A 26,890-nucleotide genomic window follows, 5' to 3' on the forward strand; every position below is an offset into this window, starting at 1 on the left:
GTCCGAGCAATTTAAAAGGTTACCGACGAGGGACAATTTACAGATTCTAACAGAAAACATTACCAAAATACACTTTTGCAAAAGTAGCACGTTATTTCTCTTTTACTTTTCACTTTTCACCTTTTTTTCAAACCCTTTTTCTGGAATTGAAAACCGCTGCTTAGATAACCCTCTTTATAGACTCGATAACCCCTTTTTAGAGACTTCAAAAACCATATTATAGGAATTGATAACCCCCATTTAGGTACTACATAAGCCCTTCTTGTGTACTTGAGAACTCTCTTAGATAACACTGTTTAGATACTTGTTACCTCCCTTCAAAACCCTGTTATAGGAATTGATAACCCCACTCGATATGAATTGATAACCCCCATTTAGGTACTGCATAAGCCTTTCTTGTGGACTTGAGAACCCTCTTAGATAACCCTGTTTAGATACTTGTTACCTCCCTTCAAAACCACCTCTTCACAGATAGATAACCTCCATTTAGTTATTTAACGAGCCCTTTTTTTAGAGTTGAGTAATCCTGCTTAGATCACCCTCTTTAGAGACTCGATAACCCCTTTCTAGAGTCTCGATAACTCCTTTCTAGTTATCAAGTCTCTAAAGTGGGTTTTTGAAGTCTCAATAAGGAGGGATTATCCCCCTTGAGAACCCTCTTAGATAACACTGTTTAGATACTTGTTACCCCCCTTCAAAACCCTGTTATAGGAATTGATAACCCCCATTTAGGTACTGTATAAGCCCTTCTTGTGGACTTGAGAACCCTCTTAGATAACCTGTTTAGATACTTGTTACCTCCCTTCAAAACCACCTCTTCACAAATAGATATCCTCCATTTAGCTATTTAATAAGCCCTTTTTTTGGAGTTGAGTAATCCTGCTTAGATAACCCTCTCTAGAGACTCGATAACTCCTTTCTAGTTATCAAGTCTCTAAAGTGGGTTTTTGAATTCTCAATAAGAAAGGGTTATCAAGTAGCTAGATGGGGTGCGAGGGGGTTGAAGCCTATATAAGTGGGTTATCAAGTCTCTAAATGGGAGTTAGTTTGAAAGGGGTTTTTTGGAAGTCTCTACAAGGGGTTATCAAGTCTCTAAAGAGTGGTTCTCAAGTCGAAGAAGGGCTTATCAAGTAGCTAAATGGGGTTATCAACTCACTAAAAGTGGTTTTCTTTGACGTCTCTACAAGGGGGTTATCAACTCTCTAGGGCGGGGGGGCGCGGGCGGGCGGGGGGAGGCTTCTATCGGGGGTTATCAATTCTTTGAATGGGGGTTATAGGCAGACATTAACAAGTGAAAAAAGGAGTTATCAACTCTATTGGGGGGGGGGGGGGGGGGGGGTTGTAGTTGAATCCTCTATAAGCGTCTCTAAAGGTGGTTATCAATTCTCTAAAGGGGGTTATAAGCAAACATCTCTAAAGGGGTTTATCAGGTAGCTAAATGGGGTCATCAATTCATAAAGAGGGGTTCTCATGGGTTTATCAACTCCAAAACAATCTATTTCAAAAAAAAAAATCAACTCCAAAACAAGAGTTATGTAGTCTCTAAAGGGGGTTTTGAAATCACTCCGAACAGGGTTACTACCGAAAACCCTATTCATTCTCTTCTTCTTCCTCCCACATACACCAGACAAACCATAAATAATATGAAAAAACATGTTCTCATTACCAAATGAAAGAAAAGCTTAAAAACATATTAACAAAAGAGAGCAAAACCCTAAAAAACTTTAAAAAATCTCAAATAATAGAGTTCCCGTGAGGAGGACTGTTACCTTTCGACGGGAAAACTTCTCGGGAGGTAGCACACGCCTGCGAAAGTCGTAATTCCGGAGGGAAGAAGGTGAAAAAGCAAGGAAAAATGGTGAAATGAGAAGAGAGAAGGGGCGGGAACGTGTATAACGTACTACTTTTGCAAAAGGGCATTTTGGTAATCAGAATCCGTAGATCGTTCCTCGTCGGTAATCTTTAAATTGATGGTACCCATTGAAAATTCAATAGAAAGTATGTCCCCCGTCCGTCATTTTTCCAACAGTAAAAGAGTAGGGAAAGTAACATGTTATTAACATGTTATTATGTTTTCTATCAGAATCCATAAATCGTCCGTCATTTTTCCATAGGAATTTGCAGGGGACCATCGCAGAAGGCATTTTGCGGACCGATTGTTGCATGAGAGAGCAGCCACATAGGCTCATTTTTTGTCTTATTATTTCATTTAAATGCCTTCTGCGATGGTCCCTAGCAAATCCCTTAATAATAATTGTGCAAAAGGGCAATTAATTTTTGGTCCCAAGGGGAAGATGTATGTGAAATCAAGACCGCTGATCTTGTAGAACATGACGAGGCGATCCAAATGATCTTGGCCCCATCCCAAAGTAACATCCTACACGTAAGATGCTGGGCTACAAAAATCAACGGTTTAGATTTTTCCCAGCGGAACCTTAAATGAGGCTTTTATCAAAATCTAAAACGAAGAGGGCCATAGGAAGGAGAGAAACGACCCCTTAACTATTTAGATTTTCCTGCTAATAATAGAAAGATGAAATGCTAAAAAACTAGTGGTTGTTAGGCTCATTCTTTTTTTGATTTTCCTAATAATAAGTTCATGTGGGCCACCTAATGAGCTCAACAAGATCAAAGGTCCTGATTCGACAGGACACCACAACTAATGCCCATTTCTATTGACCCCACCTTGATCTGATAATCCTAACCCTTGATCAATATCCCATGTTAACAACCACTCTCTTCTTCTTCTTCATCCAATTAATTCGCAAAATGAATGCTCTCTTAACTCCCTTTTTCTGAAACATCCTCCAGAAAACGCTTAAACAAACGGTTAAGAAAAACTAATAGAGCCAAAAGATTAATTTCCATGCAGCTCTCTCATTCATATTCATGGCTTCACACGGTTAAGAAAAACTAATAGAGCCAAAAGATTAATTTCCAGGCAGCTCTCTCATTCATATTCATGGCTTGACAATGCTGCACGTTATTTTTCTCTGTTTGTTCATAAGAAAAGTGAGATTTGGGTTTTTTGGAATCTAAAATTCTCTTGATCTTGATCAATTGAAAAAGAAGAAGAGCAAGAAATCTGATCAAACATGGAGGCTTCATCACAACGAGGACCTCCCACTTTTCTAACTCAGGCCAATGCTTTGCTAAGGAAGAACATCACCTTTCAGGTCAGAACCCATAATGCTATTAACTCAATTTTTTGGTTTTTCTTTCTTATTCTAAACCAAAATCATGTCTATACTCCAATCCAATCCAATCTAATATGTGGGCCACAGCCCAAATTTATCTTCTTCGAGTGATCCCAGCCGTCCGATCCATTGTATTTTCTCATCTATACCCAAAAGTAGACTCTCGATCCGACGGCTGGGATTATATAATCAGTGCCATCTATGGCTCAATGGGTTGGATAATCTGAATCGATAGATTGTAGAGAAGGATTAAAGAGATTCATTCCCGTGATGGGGTATAATAGGGACTGGACCCAAATAAATATAATTGTATATAAATCTAGTTTATATTATGAGGAATATGAAGGTTGGTGGGCTCAATCTTTGTCAACACAATGTTCAAGTAACTGCATATTGAATTCAATTAATTGATTTTGGAATTAGATAATGCATGCATGAAAGTGACAGATCAATGTGTACAGGTATTTTTAAAAAAATATATACAGTGATCAACTCCACAGGATGATTCTTAACCGTCCGATCAACGTAAATTGGTTGGGTCCCATTGAAGGTTGAAGAATCATGCTGTGGAGTTGATTTTCGGGGCACAACCTATATACGTTCGGGCCAACAAATGAATGGTTTGGATATTCGAACAAGGTAGGACCCACAAGTTCTAACAGCCTACAAAGTGGAACTTCTACACATTGGAGTGTTAGGAGCATCCTATGGAGTTGATTTTCGGGCACAGCCTATTTACGCTGGGACCCAACAAATGAATGGTTTGGATCTTCAAGGAAATATAGTAGCTGTAGTGGAAGTGTTGGTCACTGGTAATATCATTATTTTTATGGACCTCCAAGGTTATTTTAACGAATCACTTTATGATACTAACTGTATGTAGTTTTAATAGGATTGTACCTATTATGAAGGAATACAATTGACATCTTTTCACCATCTCTTGCTCGTCTTTACTTTTTTTTTTTAAAACCCGTAATTGAGAACTAAGGCCCCAGGACGGACCTGGAGATTTTATTAAAGGAGATGATACCCCACTGCCAAACATTCACGCTCCCCTTATAACGTGATTTCACCTGAAAAGTGGGCAACTTTATGTCAAATCACGTTATAAGGAGAGCGTGCAAGTAATGCAGGGGGTGAAAATATCATCACCCTTTATTAATACTCAAAAGAATGATACGGTGGTTTTGAGGAGCCCAATACGGGACCCAAAACTAAACTAAAACAGATCTACACTAGACATACTTCAATACATAATTAAGGAAAAACTATCATCCTCGTATGAGGTAAGGCCAATTTATCACGTCTGCTTGCTCGTCTCACTTCTCTGGGAAGATCCCTCCATTTGTAGTGCTACCTGTTATCTTGAGTAAAAGTACCCCTAGTTGGCTAAAGCGTCAGCCGCTCCGTTCGCCTCCCGATAAATAAGAGATATGGTTGGAGAAAGATCCTGCATTAGCTCCTTAATCTCATCCCAAAAGTATTTTATTCTCCACAGTATCTGAAACTTTGATTGGGCCATTTCCACTATAGTTATGATACAAATTTAGTTTTTTACATAATCTGAAGCCATCTAGAAGGGCCCTGCACTCTGCCTGAATACTCGATCCAATCCCATAGTAGTGGGAAAATGCCACAACCAAATTAGCACCTTCATCTCTGATAATCCTGAGCCATGACTACAAAAGTGATTTGGTAGAATAAGCATCTAAAATTAGGAGGTAATATGATTACGAGCGAGTAAAAGTACAAGTGGGGACCACTTGTTCTTTGATCCTAAACATTCATCTGTTAGGCCTTGGCTATGGACGGGCCATCCATCAACATTCACTCCCTTCGATTCCAACGCTCCAATTTGTGGCCGCTTTGATTTTCTAACCATCCATTCAGTGGCTACAATCCGAGGGTTAGAATCATCCAATGAGAATAGATTTTGATGCATGGACCATCCATAAAAATGGCTAACAGATGAATAGTTTGGATCATAGAACAAGTCGGCCCCACTTTTACTTTTACGCGTTCATAATTTTCCTTGGAAAAAAATGAATATCCATCATATAACCTCCCTTTAAAATTTACCGAGATAATGTATACTTATCATTTCATAGCTCCTATGTCATTCCCTGCTTCTAGTTAAGGAGGTCAAGGAACTGATATCATAACATTAGAATAATTTCAAACAGAAATCTAATTGAAAATACATAGAAACTGTAATTCCATATTTAATTGTATCTTCAAGTAATAGGAAATATATGAAATTGTTTCTGAAGCTCTATACAGCAACAATTATCTAAAATATTTCAAAGTAGTGCAATCTTTCCAACAATGCGACGAGTATTTTGATGAAAAAACAAGCATTCAACTTATAGTTTTTCATAATTGTTTCAGAAATTAATCAATTCACATAACAAAAACAAGCATTCTACTTGATAGTTTTTCACAAAAGTTTCAGAAATCAATCAATTCATGTAACTTTATCCTACACTTAATGGCTGTATCTAATGCTCTTTTCATCTGTTGCACAATTTCACAGAAGCGCAATTTGCGGACGAATATTGGGCTTGTTGTGTTCCCCGCTCTACTATGTCTTTTGCTTCTAGGCATTCAGGAGCTAGTTAATATTGTCATGGTGAAGCCTAAAAATAACTGTGAGTGCAATTGTTCTGCCACAATGGAAGATGAGTCATGTGGATTTGGATGCATTAAAAAGTACTTTGATCAAATGACTGGCCAATTTTCTTCTTGTCCAATTCCTAGCCCCAAACAATGGCCAGCTCTCTTACAGATACCAAGGTCTAATTTTCGTGCCACGAGAACCAAGTTGGAAACAAGTTCATTCATGGATTTTCCAGATGAATCATGCAAGAAAAAAGGCTCATGTCCTGTTACTATACTTCTGACTGGCAGTAACCAATCCCTAGCAGAAAGTAAGCAACTCATTATGCATTTAGTTTTTATAATTAAGATGTTTTCATTATGTTTTATCTCAAAATCCTAATTTTTTATATCGTGTTAGGCTTGGGGAAGAATATGTTTGAATCTGCTACATATTTACCTGCTTCGGACGGTTTCTCTTCCACTGATGCTGTGGGTATTTCAGCGAAGTATCTCCTAGTAAGATTTTATCAGTCAACTTATGCAATATGTACTTATATTTTTCTTAGTATATAGATAAAATGAATAGTTAAGGTTTTGAAACTGATCCATGGTTTATTATGAATATTTTTTCCAGGGTACAGATACAGATCCTGAATCAACGTATTATTTCGAATCTTCTTTTCTCTCAGCCAGGCCCTTCTACATTATCCAACCCCATTGCGAACCAGATTTCAGCCTCGTAGTTACCATGGACTTGGATGGCTTTCCACTTGCGCAAGGTATAAGGCTTACTATATACAAGGACCCCTAGTGTGTATATGTTTTGATTATTCTAATTTTAGGGGTCCGAATTTAGGTGTGCAATGCGTTCAAGGTTTACATTTGTGGCGCAACAGCTCTTCAGAAGTAAATAGCAATTTATTCAGAGGTTACAGAAATGGAAATTCAGAGAAAAAGATTAATGAAATCCTTGCAGGTCAGTCTGAGAAATGTGCACCAAGGAGTACTAAACCTCATTTCTTTGTAGTTTTGGATGCAAAAAACTACTTGCTAAAATCATTTTTGACAGGTTATGATTTCTTAAACACCAACAAGAATAACTTCAACATGACTGTTTGGTATAATGGGACCTATAAGGATATCGGATTGATGCGAATTCCACGCTCACTGACTATGGTATGTATTTTAAAAGATACTGATGTTCACTTATTTTCTAAATTTATCATTTTTGTTAATAATTTATTAGAATGCATGCAATAAATAATGCCTATCAAGAGCTTTCTGTTAGGGGCTAAAAGTGTAAAACAAGACCTCCACTTTCTTAAATGTCTGATGATATGAAATAAATAATTGCCAACATATGACAGGGGTAAGAATAGAACTTATGTTCTCCCACAAGGCAATATTATAAATATATAAGCACTGAGAAATTAAAATTTGATCTGTTTTAGGAATCTGTATAACAGTTGGGAGATGGGAAAAATGAAATTCTTAATCTTATTAGCACTCACAATGTTGTTGGGTTTAAAGTTTAAACAACTCTAAGCAGGAATAAAATGGGACCTCACTACTGAAATTTGTATATAAGATCTCTAAGAAAGTTTAACAAAAGCGTGTGGAAAGCACCAATGTGATCAATGCATGAATTTCAAAGTATGGTATGTGCAGGAAAAATAGTCCTAATGAGCAACTCAGTAAAGGCTTCTAGTGTGCGCGTATCATGGTTGCAACTTTTATATATTTTATTTCTATTGGAGAGAAATAACTGATAGTTTCAATCATGATTTTGTCCAAAGTCTTCACTGTCAAAGCACAAACGGCACTCCATTTACGAGCAGAATAAAATTCATAACAAAACGTGTTTTCAAATAAATGATATTTCGATGTATCAACATGCTGAGAATTATTTGGTTTCTTTTCTTTGAAAGGTATTAATAACTTGTTACAGATAACCATAATTGTCTTCACCCCCTATCACCCTTTATCAGAAAAAATGATCTCAACACAACGGGGGTACAGCTCGGGTTGATTTTTGGGAATTCAGGTTTGATTCTTCGGAGATTTCGAGATTTGGCTTTGGAACTTTATTTGATTTTGAGATTCTTATTCGATTTTTCGGGTTTTAGGGCCCGATCAAAATGGGGTGTCTACATTATCATTTTTCGATACTTCAAAATTTGAGGAAGAGTTTTTCATAATAATGGGAAAATGATGCTCCGGTGACTTGATTTCTTAATTTTATGACTCGTGACTCGTAAGAGTTTTTGTTAAGAATAGAAATTTAGTTGAAAAAAATATAATTATATATCAAAAGATGAAGTACGTAAAAAAAAAGACCAATAGCATATACATAAAGTACTAAGCCAAAAATATAAATAACTATATGCTTCTAACTTGCATGCACAAAAATAATTAAGTTCTAAGTTCCAACTTCCAAGTTTTCAACCATCAAAACAAGAAAGCCTAGGCCTAGCAACTCGACTTGACTCGTAAGAGTGTTATTTTTTCGAGTCGACTCCCAGCGACTCGTTCGAGTCACCAGACGACTCGGGCGAGTCTTCAACAGAGGCGAGTAACCCATGCGACTCGACTCGACTCGACTCAACTCGGGAGTTGACTCATACGAGTTGTAAGAGTTTGGCAACTATGTAGATAACACTGACAACTAAAACTGCTGTTAATATTTCTTATATGATATTCTAAGGTGCATTTACTCATCTTGAAATCCATGCCAAATTGGTCTTTGGAAAATACATTTTCTAATATGTGGGTTGCACACATATAAAAGAAAATGCCTTCAGTTTTCAAGATTATCTTTTATTCGTTCAGGCATTGGATAACATCCTCCTTCACTGTTGATGTGCCCATAACTACTAAATGATATACAGGCATCAAATTCCTACCTCCAATTCCTGAAAGGTGCTCATGTGAAGGTGATGTTTGACTTTGTCAAGGAAATGCCTAAACCTCTAACTGTGCCACGTAGGCTGGATCCATCGTCTATTATTGGTCCTCTTTTCTTCACATGGGTCATTGAGTTACTTTTCCCGGTAAGATGTTGTATCTTCTAAACAATTTGTTTCTCATTTCTAATCTTGTTTGGCATATGTGCAAATGGATTATGCACTAATTGGGAAAAGTTCATATCAGTTCATTGTTACATATAAAACCTTGTCTGTTCCCATGGTAATACTTGTTACATAATTACCTGCCTCAACAAACCATTCAAATTTCTATTTGTTTTTACAGGCCAATATAGTACGGATTAATGATAGTTTATATGAGAAATAGATGAATTCTTTTTTCATCCATATGCTATCATGACTACATATTATTGTATAAGGATCTGATAGGTTTAATCATTCAAAAAAAAAAGACGATCTGATAGGTTTATTATATGATAGTAAGTTCCAATTTATTTGTAGTTTGGCACCCATAAAAAAGTCTACATTTGGATAAAATAATGTATGTCAATATTTTCTCTAGTTCCACATTGGCAATTGTTCATATAGTACTAATTGATTCTAACTAGCTTAAAATTTAAACAGGTACACCAAACATTGGTGATTTTCTGATTATAATCAACAATCTCAGTGGTGGAATTAAAAAACCTTGCAAATTAACGTGGGTTACATCTGTGTTTGTAATTGTATTGAATGAATCTTTTGGTGATCGGGAAGCGAGAAAGCACTAAAGTTCGCACATCGATTAGTAAGAGCTTGGGCTCACTAAAAGCTGACTGTATTTTTCTTTTTGTTTTACTCTCTTGGTCTCAGGCACAAAGGGGTCTCAGTCTATCTCGCTAATTGGGGGCTTGACTTGCCAACTTCAGTTCATAATAGGGATAATCAAATTGTGTGTGCGTGCGTGCGGAGAAGAGGCGTGGGGGGGGGGGTGTTACAATTACCAGAATCCAACACATTTGTGGAGTCAAACTCTGAAATGCCCAAAATATTAGGAATTGTGGAATTAGTAATGTATTATGTCTTCTTCTTTTTGAAATGGAGAGAATCATATTAAAAGGAAGGGGGAAACACCAAGACCGAGGAGGTCAACAACAACAAAGAAAAGAAAAAAGCAATGAACAATAACAAGAATATTAAAAGCACTATAATGGGTTAAACAACGGGAATATCAATACATGGATAAAATATAATATTTCAGTTTTTCTATATATGTTGAATAAGTGGAGCTTTAGATGTATGGTTCAAATTTCTTTTTCCTCTATAAGATCCCTCCTCTATGGAACAATGACACTAGTTTTAGGGAAGTTTATTTAATTAACTGGGAGACTCTATGCATTCCAAAAGATTATAGGCTGGCTTGGAGTTAAAAATGTTAGAATTCAAAAGAATGCACTTTTGGCCAAATGGTGGTGGAGATTATTCAATACCAAAGGAGAATTATGAACTAGAGTAATCTACTCTAAATATCAAAAGACTAGTTTGTGCCTTTGGTTAGGAGGATGGTAGGCTTTGGATCTCCAATTATAAAAAATGGAAGTAGTTTTTCATTCATTCTCCTCCCATCCATCTTTCTACATTGGAAATGGAGCAAAAACTTTCTTTTAGTTGTATGATTGGTTTGGTAACCCATTGCCCTCCTCCTTTCCCAATTTTTTTGCCCTGGAAGTTAAACCTATAGCGTTGATTGCATATTACTTTGAGGGATCAAGAAAATCACAGGGTAATTACTCCGCTTCTTCATGAAGGCAACTCCCTCAAAATTGTGGACAAATTCTCTCTGTTCTACACATTGATTAGATCTCACTATTTCACAATTGAAGATTATAATGATGATCTGATTTGGATCCCTGAAAATGATGAAGATTAATCTATATTCTTATATGTCAGTACAATCAGGTCCCGCACTGGTCCAAAATTCCCAAATGTATGGAACTCCCAAGCCTCCTCCCCAAGTGCCATTTCCTTTCTTTGGTGTGTCCAAGCTAAAATACTCACTAGAGACCAACTTATCGCTAGGTAAATTTTTGAGGTTAGAGACTCTGTACATTGCAGTTTCTCACTTGAGACTCCATCTCATCTATTTATTCATTGCTCTAGAGCGATTCAAATTTGGAGTTTTTCCTTGATACTATTTAATATTACTGTCATGATTCATGAAGAATGTTCTAACAATCACATATAAATATACAAGATGAAAACCTATTGCAAATTTAAAGGTATTCATCTAGTACACTTAAGAACTGGATGAAACAATAAGAAATCCACTACACTAAGTCATGATTGATTGTTAGATCAATGATATTCGCTGACTTTCACAAGGATTTAAGAATTACTTTAACAAAAATGACAACAGACAAGAAATTCCAATCCTCCAAAAGCATGTTACAAGATGAGGTTGCGTATTTCAATTAGGAAAACCAACTAAACTTAATAAATATAATCCCCCCAAGAGGTGTTACCATCAAGGTTTTAAATTTCGATCGAAATCAGAAATTTCGGACCGAAATTTAGGGTTTCGGTGGAGAACGAAATCGAAATTGGGTAAAATCGAAACGTTACAAAAATTTCGGTCAAATTTTGTTTTCCCCGAAATTTCGGGCCGAAATTAAGGGATTAGACCAAAAAATCTGTTTTTATTCATTATTTAATATTATCCCGAAATTTCGGTAATTTCGCCAAAATTTTAGACGGGATAAAATATTACGTTATATGATTTCGATAGATTTCGTCCGAAATTTCGGTTTCGGTGAGGACCGAACCGCATTCTGAAACCGAGATTTAAAACCTTGGTTACCATATTGCTTGTATAGAAAGTCGATTCTCAACCCGTCATGATGATCAATTAATGCTGTCATAAATGTCAGTAACCAACTCATTGAGATTCTTTACTTACACTACAATTTCTACTAGATTTCATACCCAAAATAAATTCTAGAAAAAATTATTTATGGGCTCAATTGTATTGGATGGGTGTAGGAGGGAGAGGAGGGGTGGGAGGACGAGATTTGAGCAGCCAGGGTAGAGTGATAGAACACCGTTCTATCAGAAAAGAAAATAGGGAAGCAGAAGATAGAGAAAAGGGAAAGAATGAGTTAATTCGAGGAAACTCAGGCCTCCAATGAGTTAATTCGAGGAAACTCGACCTCCAAGATGCAAACTGCACTTAATTTGATTATTCCTTGCTCAAAAGCCATACGGCATCTACATTATATAGAAATCAGGGAAAGCAAAATATGGAAATAGAAATCAATAGAATAGGAAAAAGGAAATAAGGAAACCTAATATAAGATAGCAATGACATAAATAAGGAAATCATCTAAATAAGAAAATATATTCCTAGCATTCCCTCGCCCTTAATTTCAACCTTGTCCTCAAGGTTGATCATCCTCCTCATCGTCGTCGGAATAGCTAGCTAGCTCGATCATCAACAACCGTTTTTGTCCGCAACGATGACCCTTATGCCATTTCTCATCACAGTGCCAACATAGCCCCTTAGTCGTTAGGTCCTTCCTCTTCCGTCAATCGCGTCACATGCACATGTTACGACCCGTGGATTCTATGGGACCTTCTCGAAGAAGATCAGGGGGTCAGCCAGTAAAGCCATCATACGAACGTCGACTATCTTCATTTAGTCTTTCCTCCTGCAATCGCGCATAAGAGATAGCCGCTGTCATTGTGCGAAGACGATACATCTTGACTTCCCGCCGAATTTCCGGGTGAAGTCCTTCAATAAATGTTCCCACTAACTGAGGTTCCAACCAATCTTGTGCACAATTGGCGAGTCGTTAGAAACGGCTTTGATACTCTAAGACTGTCGTACTTTGTCGTATCTTTGCTAACTCGCGGTGAACGTTCTCATACTGGGAGAGGCCGAAACGTACTAACAACCCATCTACAAACTCTCTCCAGTTTGGTGATCCGTGATAGATCCCCTCAAACCTTGAACCATTGGATGGCATCACCTTCTAAATTAATGGAGGCGATGGTAACCCGTTGGTCGATGGGAGTTTGATAGAATCGGAAAAAACGTTCCGCTCGTGTCACCCATCCCTCTGGATCACTACCATCCCATCGTGGGAAGTCTATCTTCATACGGGGACAGTATTGCTCTCGTTCAACACCGAAGCCGCCTTTCTGACGAACAAGATCTTCGCCCCGTCGATTCGGTGTGTTGACAGATCTAAGCCCTGCCCCCAATTGTCACGAGTAACGGTTGGCTCAGGTGACAGACGAGTTTGGAGAAGAAGATCCGTGATCTTTTGTAACTGTGTCTCAATGTTGTTGAATCTTGCCTGATAAACCGCATCGAGTTCTTTTCTGATTTCAGCTTTCAACTTCGCTTCCAAGGCTTGTTCTTCTGATGACGAACCATTCTTGTTCCCGACAGCCATGGAATAAGCCTTCAAATCTCTGATACCGAGCTCGTTCTTTTGAAGGCCCGTTAGAGGCATCCACCAGGAAGTGCTCTGATACCAACTTGATAGAACACCGTTCTATCAGAAAAAGAAATAGGGAAGAAGGTAGAAAAAAGGGAAAGAATGAGTTAATTCGAGGAAACTCAGGCCTCCAATGAGTTAATTCGAGGAAACTCAGGCCTCCAATGAGTTAATTCGAGGAAACTCGACCTCCAAGATGCAAACTGCACTTAATTTGATTCTTCCTTGCTCAAAAGCCATACGGCATCTACATTATATAGAAATTAGGGAAAGCAAAATATGGAAATAGAAATCAACAGAATAGGAAAAAGGAAATAAGGAAACCTAATATAAGATGCAATAACATAAATAAGGAAATATATTCCTAACATAGAGATAACATAAAAACCACTACAACTAGTAAAAAAAATAACTATTGAAAATTGGTTTTTTGTTTTCCAGGTTTTTAGGAGCTTTTCATGCCTCTTTCACTCTCACCCTCTCAAGTTGCCCACCCCCCCCCCCCCCCCCCCCCCCCAAATCTCCCTGCCATCTCTCACAACTGGTCCCACATATATTCCATCGAATATTTTTTCTTGGTGGCCAAACATGGCCTAATTAATTTGTAAGGCCACAATCCTAACAATAACAATACTATTTTGTCCATCTTGTGATCATTGACTATGCATGGTGTCTTGGTTTTTCATAGTATATTATCTGGTTTAAGCTACATCAAGCACCGTTGATACCATATGAGTTCAAATCTGCAATCACATCTAATATTTGATCTTCTAGAGAATTTTTTTCTTAATTTGCTCTGAAATCCTCCTTAACTTTCTTGCTTTTGTCTGTATGATGTAGGTTATGTTGACATACTTGGTCTATGAAAAGCAACAAAAGCTACGGACCTTTATGACAATGCATGGGCTAAAGAATGGTCCTTATTGGATAATTTCTTATGCATATTTTCTTCTCATATCATCTATCTACATGTTATGTTTAGTGATATTTGGCTCAGTTATAGGTAATTAATATCAGAAGTAGATCGAAATAAGAACTCCTTATAGTTACTCTATTTTCTAAGCCAAATGGATCCTTTCTACAGGGCTGAGAACCTTCACATTGAATGACTACAGCATACAGTTTGTGTTCTATTTCGTTTACATAAACTTGCAAATTGCACTAGCCTTTCTCGTGGCAGTGTTCTTTTCAGATGTTAAGACTGCCACAGGTTTGAACGGATCAGAGAACTTTTACCCAACTCTTCCATATCAAATCCATCATGCCTTTTTGTCTTGATTGAAATTTCCCTTGGCAGTAATGGGTTACTTGTACGTGGTTGGGTCGGGGCTTCTGGGATCCACCCTTTTCCAGCACTTTGTTGAGGATACATCCTTTCCAAGTAACTCCCAAGTGCAATTGATTTTTCAAACTTTTGAACCATGTTTGGCAACCATGATTTTTTTTTTCAGGGAATATTAGTCCACCAAGTGGTGAGAGAAGGGTAGAAAGAGTGAGAGAGGGAGAGGATTTGAAAGGGCGGGATTGAGGAGATTGTGCTAAGTGGCTGAAAAAAAGGAAACTCTTATCTGTTTTTCAGACTTCACACCCTCTCTTCACTCATGCCCTCTCAATTCTCTCCCTCTCCCACCTTCCATGTCCCTCTCCCACCACCGGATAAACTAATATTCCATGGAAAAAAAATTCATGGCTGCCAAACATGTTGTGTTACATACTATTCTGTTATGAAAATTGTTTTGTTTTCTAACTGATTTTCAGGTAGTTGGGTCCTAATCATGGAGATTTTTCCTGCTTTTTCTCTATATCGAGGGCTATATGAGTTCGCACAGTATTCATTTTCAGGACAGTTTTTGGAAACTTCTGGAATGAGTTGGAAGGATATAATCGGAGACATGTATGGAATGAGAGCTGTTCTGATTATCATGGTAGCAGAATGGTTGGTACTGCTGCCAGTTTCATATTACTTGGATGAAGTTTTCTCATTAAGTAGTGGGATCGGAAAGTGTCCATTTAAGAGGTCTTCCTGTTCTTTAAAGAGCGATATAGAAAGACAAGGATATGATGTTCTTGTCAATGTGGAAAAACCTGATGTTTCTCAGGAGGTATGCTTGGATTCTTGTGACATTTTCATTATAATAGTATTGATCTTCAGCAAATATCAAAGTCATGTACATCCGTAGGGAATAGTCTCGCCCTAAAAATTAGGGTGGGGATACCCTATGTCATCAAAATATATATATATATATATATATATATATATATATATATATATATAGAGAGAGAGAGAGAGAGAGCGGTTTCTACACACATGCCCTCCACTGTATTTTAAGCTAGTGTGTAGATAACTTATCTACACATGTGTGTAGAAACCGTTATATATATATGAGAGAGCGGTTTCTACACACATGTGTAGATAAGTTATCTACACACTAGCTTAAAATACAGTGGAGGCCCACATTGTTTGGGTGATCCAAACCATTCATTTGATTGGCCCTCACATAGATAGGGTGTCCACAAAAAACAGCTCCATTAGATCATCCTAACCCTTTGAACAGTGGAGGCAAAAAATGGATAGATTTGTGAAGGTTTATACACGTCCATTTTACCTCCACAAATCGTAGGGTTGGGATGATCCTATGGAGCTGATTTTTTAATGGACACCCTATCTATGTGAGGGCCAATCAAATGAATGGTTTGGATCACCCAAACAATATGGCCTCCACTGTATTTTAAGCTAGTGTGTAGATAACTTATTTACACATGTGTGTAAAAACCGTTATAAATAAATAAATAAATAAATATATATATATATATATATATATAGGAAAAGGAGTGTGCGGTCGAGCACACCTAAGCTTAGGTGCGGTCAAGGGCCCAAACACATGGGTCCCACATTTTTTGTGCTGATCAAAACCATGCATTTGCAAGGCCCCATCATAGATAGGGTGTTTACAAAAATTCAGGTCCATTGGATCATCCTAACCCCTCCAAAAGTGGAGGGCAAAAATGGACAGATTTGTGGCAAACGGTGTCTATCCATTTTGACATCCACAAATGGATGGGTTAGGATGATCCTATGGAGCTGGTTTTTTGTACATACCCCATCTATGTAAGGGCCTTTCAAATGAATGCTTTGGATCATCCTATCAAAGTGGGCCCACATGAGTTTGGGGCCCTCGACCGCACCTAAGCTTGGTGCAGTCAACCGCACAATCTTATTCCTCATATATATATATATATAGAGGAAACTGTTGGTGAGCTTAAGCTCACCAAACTTATGGTGAGCTATCACATGGGGGCCCACTTTGTTAGGATGATCCAAACCATTCATTTGAAAGTCCCTTACATAGATGGGGGGTGTACCAAAAATCAGCCCATAGGATCATCCTAACCCCTCCATTTGTGGAGGACAAAAATGGACAGACACAAATCTGCCCCATTTTTGTCCTCCACAAATGGAGGGGTTAGGATGATCCTATGGAGCTGATTTTTGGTACACCCCCTATCTATGATAAGGCCTTGCAAATGAATGGTTTGGATCACTCCCCAAAATGTGGGACCCATGTGATTGGGCAAGCTAGCTCACCAACAGTTTCCTCATATATATATATATATATATATATATATATATATATATATATATATATATATATATATATATATCAAGGTCATGTAGCTTCTTAAAACATAGAGAAAAACTTGTGGCTTACCTTTTCAGCATGGAGGAACTGCATTCCTTTACTACCGTGCCCATGTAGCAGCATGGAAGTTTGGAAGAAAATCATAATCTACCAGCTTATGAGTTAAGATAAACATCTGACAGATGAAAAAGAACAACTTATTTCAAGTTCCATGTATGAAAATATCAAGTAACTTCAATGGCATCCAATCAGAAATCATTTAAGAAACACATGACCTTTCATCTATCTATGTTACAGAATGTTTCAGTTGGACGCTCTTACCTTTATCACCTACATCTCATTATCAGTATGGGTTTCACATTTTTTTTATATTCCCATGTGCATACGATTATTTTTTGGGATATGTAACCTGTACACTTGTTTATTTTTTACACAAACACTTGGAGAAGTTTCTTGGGGCTCCCTTTCTTCAGGCCTTCTTTTTGTACCAAAACAAAAGTGAGAGAGAGAGAGAGAGAGAGAGAGAGAGAGAGAGAGAGAGAGCGCAACAGTCATATTTTCTGCTTATCAGCAAGTGCCTTGTAAAAACCATCGCTGATAGATAACAATCTTTTGTCGCCCATCTTCATTCCTTAAAATGGAGAGAAACACACTTTGGCACCATCACTTTCCCTAACTTTATAGGTAATGGAACCAAATCAATTGATCGACTTTGGCTGAATTCTCAACACAATCTCAAGTGGACTACAACCATCCTATTGTACAATTAACCAAATTGTTGCAGGCAAACTCAGCAATAGATAGAATCAAGGTTTTAAATTTCGGTTTCGCTCATCACGGAAAGGGAAACATTTCGGTTTCAGCGGATACTTCGGTGGAAATGTTGTAAAATCACGGAAACGCATGGAAACATATGCAAATGGTGAACATTTTTAACCTTTAAAAAAAACATATGCAAATGATGAAATTTTGAGATGAAACTTTGGGAAATGCTAGAAAAAGCACAGATACATTCTTAGAAACCATCACATAAGCAACAAAACCATCCATTATGGCTTAATCATATCGAACCCCTAGTGGCATGCATTGTCACGCATGTCTAGAATAGTAAATTCGATAAAGAAGTTCAATGCAAAAAAGTATAAGAAAGTACAATGATAATTCTTGCCTCTAAGGACCCCAACTCTATGTCATTACCACAGTTACGAGATATTATTGGTCCCATGCTTATCTGACATCCCATGCATAAGATACAGTTCCTTTGTTGTGCTGTTAAATGATGTTGCCTACCAAATATCATTATCTGAATTAATGAAATGAAAATAATAATATCTTGCTTTTTTTTTGTCGTTCCGACCATTTTGGTCGAATTTCGAGAATTTCGGGAAACTAATGACGTAAAAGGAAATCATGAATTTCAGAAACACCTTGTAAATTTTGTTTCATGAGATCTATGTAGTCAATAGGCAATTTTGACATCTCAATGCAGCTGCTGGCTTGTTCTCCACTCGTGCCCTATGCTTCAATAGAAATGTTCCTAGAGAAGAGAAAGCTGCTCCATTTTGCACGACAAGTTCCCAATTTCTTTTGTGACTTAAGATACCTTAATTCCTTGGTCTGAATAAAGAAAAACTCCTAACTGACCAACCAGTGTCGAAGAACATAAACGCTGCATAAAATTCCAGGTCATAAGTAGAGTATTGCTACTTGGCTTCGTTTTGTTTCTCATTGTAGGACACTGGATGTCCATCATGACTTAAAACACCTCCAATCATCCCCCCCCCAATCATGTGAAGCATCAAATGCAACTTCAAACAACTTGTTGAAATATGGCAATTGTTGTACAAGTGTTTCTGTCATCCGCTTCTTAATTTCTTCAAATGATTTAATAGCTGATTTGATTCATGCAAATTATATTTTCTTCATACAAGCCGTAATAGTAACCATAATAATAAAGTTCCAGATAAACCTTCTATATGCTAATCCATGGAAATTCTAATCTGGACCTTATGGATGGTAATAGAAAGTGGCCAATCTAGTATGGCTTTAACTTTTTCTGGATTGGCTCAATGCTATGTGAAGTAACCACAAACTCAAGCTAGAACTCATGAATGAACACTTGTTCAGGTTGATGTACAGTTTCTAATGTCTTAAGACTCATCACTGGACGAATATGATCAAGGTGTTCTTATCTTCGCCATATATAAGACTATCATCGAAATAAACAATGAATGGATGAATGAAAGGAGAAAGTACCTATGTCATCACATGCATGAATGTTCTTAGAGAATTGGTAAGGTCAAATGACATAACCAACCACTCACAAATCAATCTTAGGTCGAATGACAACCAACCACTCACAAGTCTTGAAAGTTGTCTTCCACTCATCACCAGGTCATATTCTAATTAGATGGTACCCACTCCACAAATCAATCTTAGAGAAGATAAGAGACTCTGAAAGCATGTAAACGCACACATCATCCATGATCCCTCCTCCGGCATGAGCAACGCTAGCATTGCGCATGGATTAAGACCCTTATAGATGAAACCAATATCAAACAAGTCTTTCACTTGCCTCTTTAAATACGCATATTCAACTGGATTCATCTTATAGGCAAGTAAGTTAGGCAATACGAATCATGGCACAAGAGAAATTATATGTTGTATATCAAACACACATAATGGTAGATCATCAGGCACTAAATCTGAAAATTCTAAAAGAACATTTTAGCATCTCACGAGGAAGAGTTAGTTTCTCTTCAATGATCGTATATCTACCTCTCGTTGCACTAGTGCAAGAACCTCACCCTGTTCCATGCATTCATCTTCAAGTTGCTTCACGATAAGCATATTGCAAAGCTTCTTGGATTCAACCTTCTTCTAACTCTCACGCTTCTTGACCTTTTCAACTCCCACATGCAAGGAATTAAGAGTGATCTTTGACCTATTGAACGTGAAATCATAAGTATTACTCTTACCTCGAAGAGTAGCATCTCAGTTATATAACACCAGTCTGCCCAAAAGAACATGTGTGATTCTCATCAGAATGACATCACACCAAATTGAATCCATATAGGAGCAGGTCTAAATAGGAATCAAGCTTCGCATTTCCACGGTCATAACAACATCATTAATCAATGGCGTTGTAAGGTCATTGATGCTTCTCCGTTGATAGTTGTAACCTCTCAACAAAGGCCACGGATACAATATTAGAACTACTCACGTTATGAACTATCATCTAGACACTTTCTCCCTACCCTTGACCTGTGCTTGGAAAATGCTAGGGTGCAACCAATCTTCCCCATATTCAGTAACAGGAAAAACGAGTAAGAGGAAGAATATGCTTCCTCTTCGTGCTCATTAGCATCATCCTACAGATCAATTGCCTCAGCATCAGAATTTTCATCTTCTTCAATGAAGACATTCAACTTACTGTTAGACTTGCATCACCATTCCTTACATCTTTAACATTGAAAATTACTAGGGTTGTTGCTACCTTTCTTGGATGCCTAGCACATTAGTGCCTTACCCTTATTACCGGTTGCCAGTGTGGGGCCCAATAAGAAAGTCAAATATAAACCTCAGGATTCAAGCCCCAAGTCCCGACAGAATGGGCCTGTCAAAAAAATATGATTGTTGGAAATTGAGTTCCAGTAGAGTAAAGATATGAGAACTGAAGATAAAGGTTAGGAACCAAAAAGATTATAGGAACTGGCTTTAGGAACAATTAAAGTTACATTTTTATGAAGAAATATTGAGCACGAGAAGAAGTTGAATTTAAAAGTTACTGGTATAATGGATGATAGAATTTAGATTTCAGAAACCAAAAAAGAATAACAGGAACTAGATGTAAAAGTATTTGGTTGGACATAATTTGATAGATAGACGAAAATAATTAAGAAAAGTGAAGAATTAGGATTAGGCTTGAAGAGAATAAAGAGAAAAAGATTTGTGAACTAGGTTGCAGACTGAAAATAGTAAGAGTACATTCAGACTTAGACTTATGAAAGTCAAAGTTTTCTAATCGAATCTAACAACACTTCTAACTCTTTTCATACAAAATTAGGAACTTGTTTTTTTCTTAATGGCAACTAACAACTTACTCTAATTGCTAAAAATCCCCCTCAAATTGCCAATTACGATAAAAGAAACCCCAAGGCACCCTCATTGGGCGACAAAAGAAAAGACCCTCTTTTCTATGGTATTTAAATGCATATCACTACATACTTGTATTATGGTAGGAAGTGTGAGAACTCTTCTACAGTGATCTCTCTACAAGAAGGCTCTTTCAGCGACTTCACTTAAATCTTATTCCATGCTATCAAAGCACACTAACCCCTGGTTCTACGTGTTTTGCAAGATGCACTCGCCCCCACAAATAAAGTTATTTTCTGCAAAGATTTCATGAGTTCAGAAAGTATCTCCTTTTTCTATAACAAAACGCTTATTCTACATTCCATTGATTGCAGAGGGAAGTGGTAGAAAAGTTACTACGGCAACCTAGTAAGAGCCATGCCATCATTTGTGATAACCTCAAAAAGGTATACCCAAGGCGGGATGGAAACCCTGAGAAATATGCAGTAAGAGGTTTATCTCTTGCCGTGCCTCGAGGAGAATGCTTTGGTATTCTTGGTCCAAATGGTGCAGGGAAAACCACTTTTATCAATATGGTTAGTAGAGAGCACTCTCATTTGACTATTCCCTGTGCAAGTTTTTGTCAAGATAAAGGTTGAGGCCATTATAGTTGTCTGGTTTAAATTAATATAACAGGAAAAAAGCTAATGATCCAACTTGGATATTTATGCTAAGATTTGGCAACAAAATTGGAAAATTTTGTGTCATCCATAAAATCATTGCAGAAAGTTATGGCACTGTAATGCATCTTTATGAACTTGCATAGTCATAGAAATCTCTGACTTTTTCAAAATATCGCAACTTTATTATGACATTTTGATAAAACTATAAAAAACTGAACTAATCCTGAGATTTTAAAAAGTTGTGAAAAAAATAACACAATAAATTTTATATATTTATATATTTTTAATAATTTGTTTCTTTCTAGGTTTTTCCCTATATAAACCCAAAAAGAACAAAAACAATTAAATTCTCCCGATATACACTTCCCAAGAAATTCCCGAGGCAAATATTTGTGACTGAGAACTTGATATGTTTGCAGATGACTGGGCTTACAACTCCCACTTCGGGGACTGCATTTGTTCAAGGATTGGACATAACGACTGATATGGATAAAGTGTACTCCAGCATGGGTGTATGTCCACAGCATGAGTAAGCACCAGTTCTAATTTTTGTGATAAATACACTATCAATGATATTATATCCAGACTAAGTGTGTATTGCTTGACTAATTCAGCAAGTTTATGTGTGCTTTTAATGCCTACACTTCAAGACAGCTTGATTTGGGAAATGCTTACCGGTAGAGAGCATCTGCTGTTTTATGGTAGACTAAAGAATCTCAAAGGGGTTCCTTTGACGCAAGTAAGATCATCTCTCTGTCCCTCATGCTTTTCACTCCCACAACTAGGACCCTTTTAGTTTTTTTTTCATGAATAGTACCAAGACCCTTTTGTCTGTAAAGGATTGTGAGCACATGATCAAATTCAGGAAGATGAAATAAAGAGCCAAAAATAATTACAGCACCATCACACATACATTAAACTGTTGGACACCTTATGCTTGTGTTTACCACAGTCAAAACACTAGTGAACATTGAATACGCATATGGTTTGATAATGTTAAAGTATAAAAGATAAATAGCGCATTTCTCCAACATCTTAAGCTTTTGGAGAAGTTGGTAAGTTAACATGGTATCAGAGCCAAAGGTCTCGAGTTCAAACCTCCCGGATAGCAAAAAATCCACATGCGATGGTCGGCCCAAAGTGGGACCACATGTGCCACGTGTTCGCCAAGTGGGCCACACGTGCGGGGGAGTGTTAAAGTATAAAAGATAAATAACGCCTTTCTCCAACAGCTTAAGCTTTTGGAGAAGTTGGTAAGTTAACAGATAATAACCGGAAATATAATTCAGTACTGAAGATATAATTTTTTTTCCTTTCCTTCTTATTTTTCTTTCTCAGCTTAGCTGGTTCTGTACTTGACCACCTTGGCCATTGGGATTTGTCCTTCTCATCAATAAAACTTCACCATTCAAAAGAAAATATGAATTTTTTCCTAGATGAAGTTATCAATTACCTTTATTGGTTACCCTGTGGAAAACCAAACTATAAACAACTTGACTAAAATATGCTTGGCATAAAATGATGGTGAAGGAGGAATATCTAGATACTAGCCTATATATTGCTAGAAATTGATGGAGAAGGAAAAACAATTAAGAGTTATGTAGCAGATTACTGTAGATTTGTGGGGTGAAACATATAGTCCTATACCCTGCTTCTACACTAGATTTGAAAGCATAGTTTGCTTCTTGGTCCATGAAAATGAAATAGCAGAATTGCCTTAGCAGGCAGAATCAAAAGCAAAATGCACCTCGTCTAAGGCCCGATCCAAGCAATACCGGATCAGCTAGTGAGTTTAAAAGACAAGAGAAACTATTAAAAGACAATAGCAAAAAGTAAGTTTCAATATATTAAATAATACAATCCCATGGAAAATATGACTTTTGGGAAAATCTTTCACAAAGTGGTGAGCTAATAATATAAAAAATAAGTGACATCAAAAGCTTGTAATATGATACCGTTTGATTTTTACTAATAAAACTGTTATCTTTCCATAAAAAGCTTGTTAGCGTGTAATCTGATACCGTTTGATTTTTACTAATAAACTTGACATAAAAAGCCTTAGCCTTTTCTTTTGTTCTTCCAGGCAGTGGAAGAATCATTGAAGAGTGTAAACCTGCTTGATAGAGGCGTTGCTGATAAATTATCTGGCACATACAGTGGTGGCATGAAGAGGAGGCTTAGTGTTGCTATTTCACTCATTGGCAACCCTCGAGTAAGTCAAAACAGGAAAAAAATCAACAAAGATTTAGTTGATTTTATTTTTATTTTTATTTTCCATTCTTTTTGTGTGTGTGATAGGCAAGTATGAATCTTGAACCCCTGAAATTTGAAATTCACGCCCTTGTATGACTTTGCTTCATTATAGGTTGTCTATATGGATGAACCTAGTAGCGGACTAGATCCAGCTTCCAAACACAACATGTGGAATTTCCTAAAGCATGTAAAGCAAGACAAGGGAATTCTTCTCACAAGTACGGTGTTTTTTTTTTTTTTTTGAATGATAAGTAAGGTGCTTTTTGTTCTCTCTTTGCTTTCTGTTTTGATCAATAATAATTCCATTTTTTCCATAATTCAGAGGGTCAGTTCAAATAAAAAAGCAGAAAATGCTTCCATCTTTTGTTAGCAACTTCTAGGTTTATATCTTAGATGTATCAGGTAACAAACATGTATTTGGAACTTCTATGAAGCATATAAAAAGGAAAAATTCGGGAAACTATGCTGAATATAATTCTTCTAAAGATATCACAGCAATCCTTGATTTCTCAGTTCCATTTTTAAATTCTCAAGTTCATGGAAGAGTTAGTCCTTTTCTCTCTTTGTGTTTCTCTTTTCTTCCTATTTTGGGTCTTCGTCAAATTAGTTATAAATTTTAAGATTATAGGAGAATATTTCATACTAATACAGTTCTTGACTGTAACAATGAGAAATTTTCTATATCTTGATCAAATAGCTTGAATAAATTATTACAGCACATTCAATGGAAGAAGCGGAGATTCTATGTGACCGGATTGGAATATTTGTAGACGGGCACCTACAGTGCCTTGGAAACCCAAAAGAGGTAAACCTACTCATTCTTCTCATCTTGAAACACTACCACTATCCAGTGATTGATCATTATCTCAAATTTCTACAATCAAGGACTTGTAACAATAAGGTCAAAAGACAATAACTAACGAAGGCACAAGGCATGGACTGACAAATGAAATTAGAAAATAAGCATCAAAAAACAGTTTTGGGAAGTGTTATCTAGATTCTTTTTTTTTCGTGTTTCCAACATGCTGACACCGAACACTCTTTTAAAGTGACACTGGCACATATAACTAAAGAGTCTTAACGTTAAAAAAAAATTACAACTAAAGAGTCTCTACAGTGCCATCAAAAAGCTTTCCGTGTCAAACATTTCAACAAAGTGTCATTATACTCTATAAGTCTTTAGCTTCTCTTTCTTTTCTCTTTTTTTTTTCTGGTTGTTAGGGCCTTTTGCAAAATTAAAGATTCCTTAAGGTCAAGCCTCTTGGTGTGGACCATTCAAAAAAAAAAAAACCTCTTGGTATGGAAGGAAAAGTTCATAGGTTGGTCGCTCTCATGCTCTGGTGTTGACTTAAACTTTTGTTCCTTTTTTTCTTAAGAGGAAAGTCAATATTTACACCCCTTTGCTTAAGTAGATACTCACCCTTCTTTAATTTTAAGTATTTCCATAGGCTGGTGCAGCTTCTTGGGAATTGTAACATCCAATGGAAGGTTCCAAATAAAAAGAAAGGAAAAAGACAGCGTGATATCTACATAAAACAATGGGTTGTCAATATCAGTTTCCTTTATAATCGGTATTATATGTAATATCGTCATTCAAAAAATTATATATGTAAAATCAGTTAATAAACAGAAAGTCAGAAACTGATTACATACATTACCGGACAACTTGATATTATCTTCTCTGGTTTTTTATTTATTCAACCATTAATGTCTTTCTATGGAAGTCTCCCCACATGAGACTTTTGAAGATTGCGTGAGTGAGGACACACACTTGGCACCCATGCCAAGGGTCAAAAACATTGGTTCCAAATACGTATAACAATACCTGAGTGTGTTTCGATTTAAGTAAATGTTTAAAAAAGTTATTAATGAGGATAGCCCTTCTCATGGAAATTTGGCAGGATTAGTAAGATGAAAGTAATGGTAACTTTCTACTTACCCCAAAAAAAAAAAATTAATAGTACAATTTTTTAGAATTAATATGAAATAGAATATGAATAGTAATTTTTCCTTTGGTGAATATGCATAAATTGTGATAACAGCTAAAAGCTAGATATGGCGGGCATTATGTGTTTACAATTACAACATCTCCTAACCATGAAGAAGAGGTGGAGAACTTAGTACGACGACTATCCCCAAGTGCAAAAAAGATATACCACATATCTGGAACGCAGAAGTTCGAGTTATCAAAGGAAGAAGTTAGATATGCTGACGTTTTCCAAGCAGTTGAAAATGCAAAGACGAAGTTCACAATACATGCATGGGGTTTGGTTGATACCACCTTGGAGGATGTCTTTATTAAAGTTGCAAAAGGCATTTCATAATTGATAAATCCATTACCTGTAATTATTTAGTTACAGCTTCTATCGTACAGCTTCAAGTGAGTGCATCTTGTACCTTGTATCAAATAAGAAAACAACAGAAGTTTTCCATGCTATCACGGTCATTCTATGTGTGTATATGGCCCTTTCGATTATTTCAAATCTCCCCACCACCAAGGTTTTAAATTTCGGGCTCAAACACCACAAGAACATGAATGTTTTGGTTTTAATTGGAAATTTTGGTTGAAACATTGTAAAATCACACAAATGCATCGAAACATATGCAAATGATACCATTTCAAAAAAAAACATATGCAAATGATAAAACTTTTAAATGAAACTTTAGGAAATGCTAGAATAGGTACAAACACACACTTAGGAATCATTATATAAGCAAGACAACCATTCATAATAGTTTACAAACAGAACGCCTAGTGACATGTGTTGTTGTACATGTCTGATAATTCAGTACATACCGCATTTCACATGCCATTCATGTAAATATTGATACATAATACATATAGCACATTTCACATGCAATTCATATAAATATAATAATGCATGTTGATATAATATACCACTAATATACAACCGATTTTAGTTTCGGTATATATTTCGGTTTCAGTATGCATTTGCTCGGGATGGAAACGGAAACATTTTGGTTGTTTCGTGTCAGTTTCGATGAAATTTTAAAACCATGCCCACCACTCATTAACCTTAA

The 26,890-nt window shown here is 36.8% G+C and overlaps 1 pseudogene across 1 annotated transcript; it reads left to right on the top strand.

Annotated features, from left to right (window-relative positions):
- Positions 1-2,827: 2,827 nt before the first annotated feature.
- On the top strand, positions 2,828-26,318 carry LOC143885488 (ABC transporter A family member 7-like; annotated as a pseudogene). Its single transcript, XR_013253284.1, has 17 exons — positions 2,828-3,176; positions 5,731-6,124; positions 6,214-6,311; positions 6,430-6,574; positions 6,652-6,771; positions 6,865-6,971; positions 8,684-8,845; positions 14,038-14,407; positions 14,495-14,578; positions 14,956-15,299; positions 21,308-21,508; positions 22,015-22,124; positions 22,250-22,334; positions 23,679-23,807; positions 23,961-24,066; positions 24,565-24,653; positions 25,891-26,318. The product of XR_013253284.1 is annotated as an ABC transporter A family member 7-like (transcript).
- Positions 26,319-26,890: the final 572 nt, after the last annotated feature.

The sequence above is a fragment of the Tasmannia lanceolata genome, unplaced genomic scaffold (genome assembly GCF_043159265.1).
Source record: "Tasmannia lanceolata isolate RefF3 unplaced genomic scaffold, GAP_Taslan_0.1 ptg000008l, whole genome shotgun sequence".
NCBI classification, from domain to species: domain Eukaryota; kingdom Viridiplantae; phylum Streptophyta; class Magnoliopsida; order Canellales; family Winteraceae; genus Tasmannia; species Tasmannia lanceolata.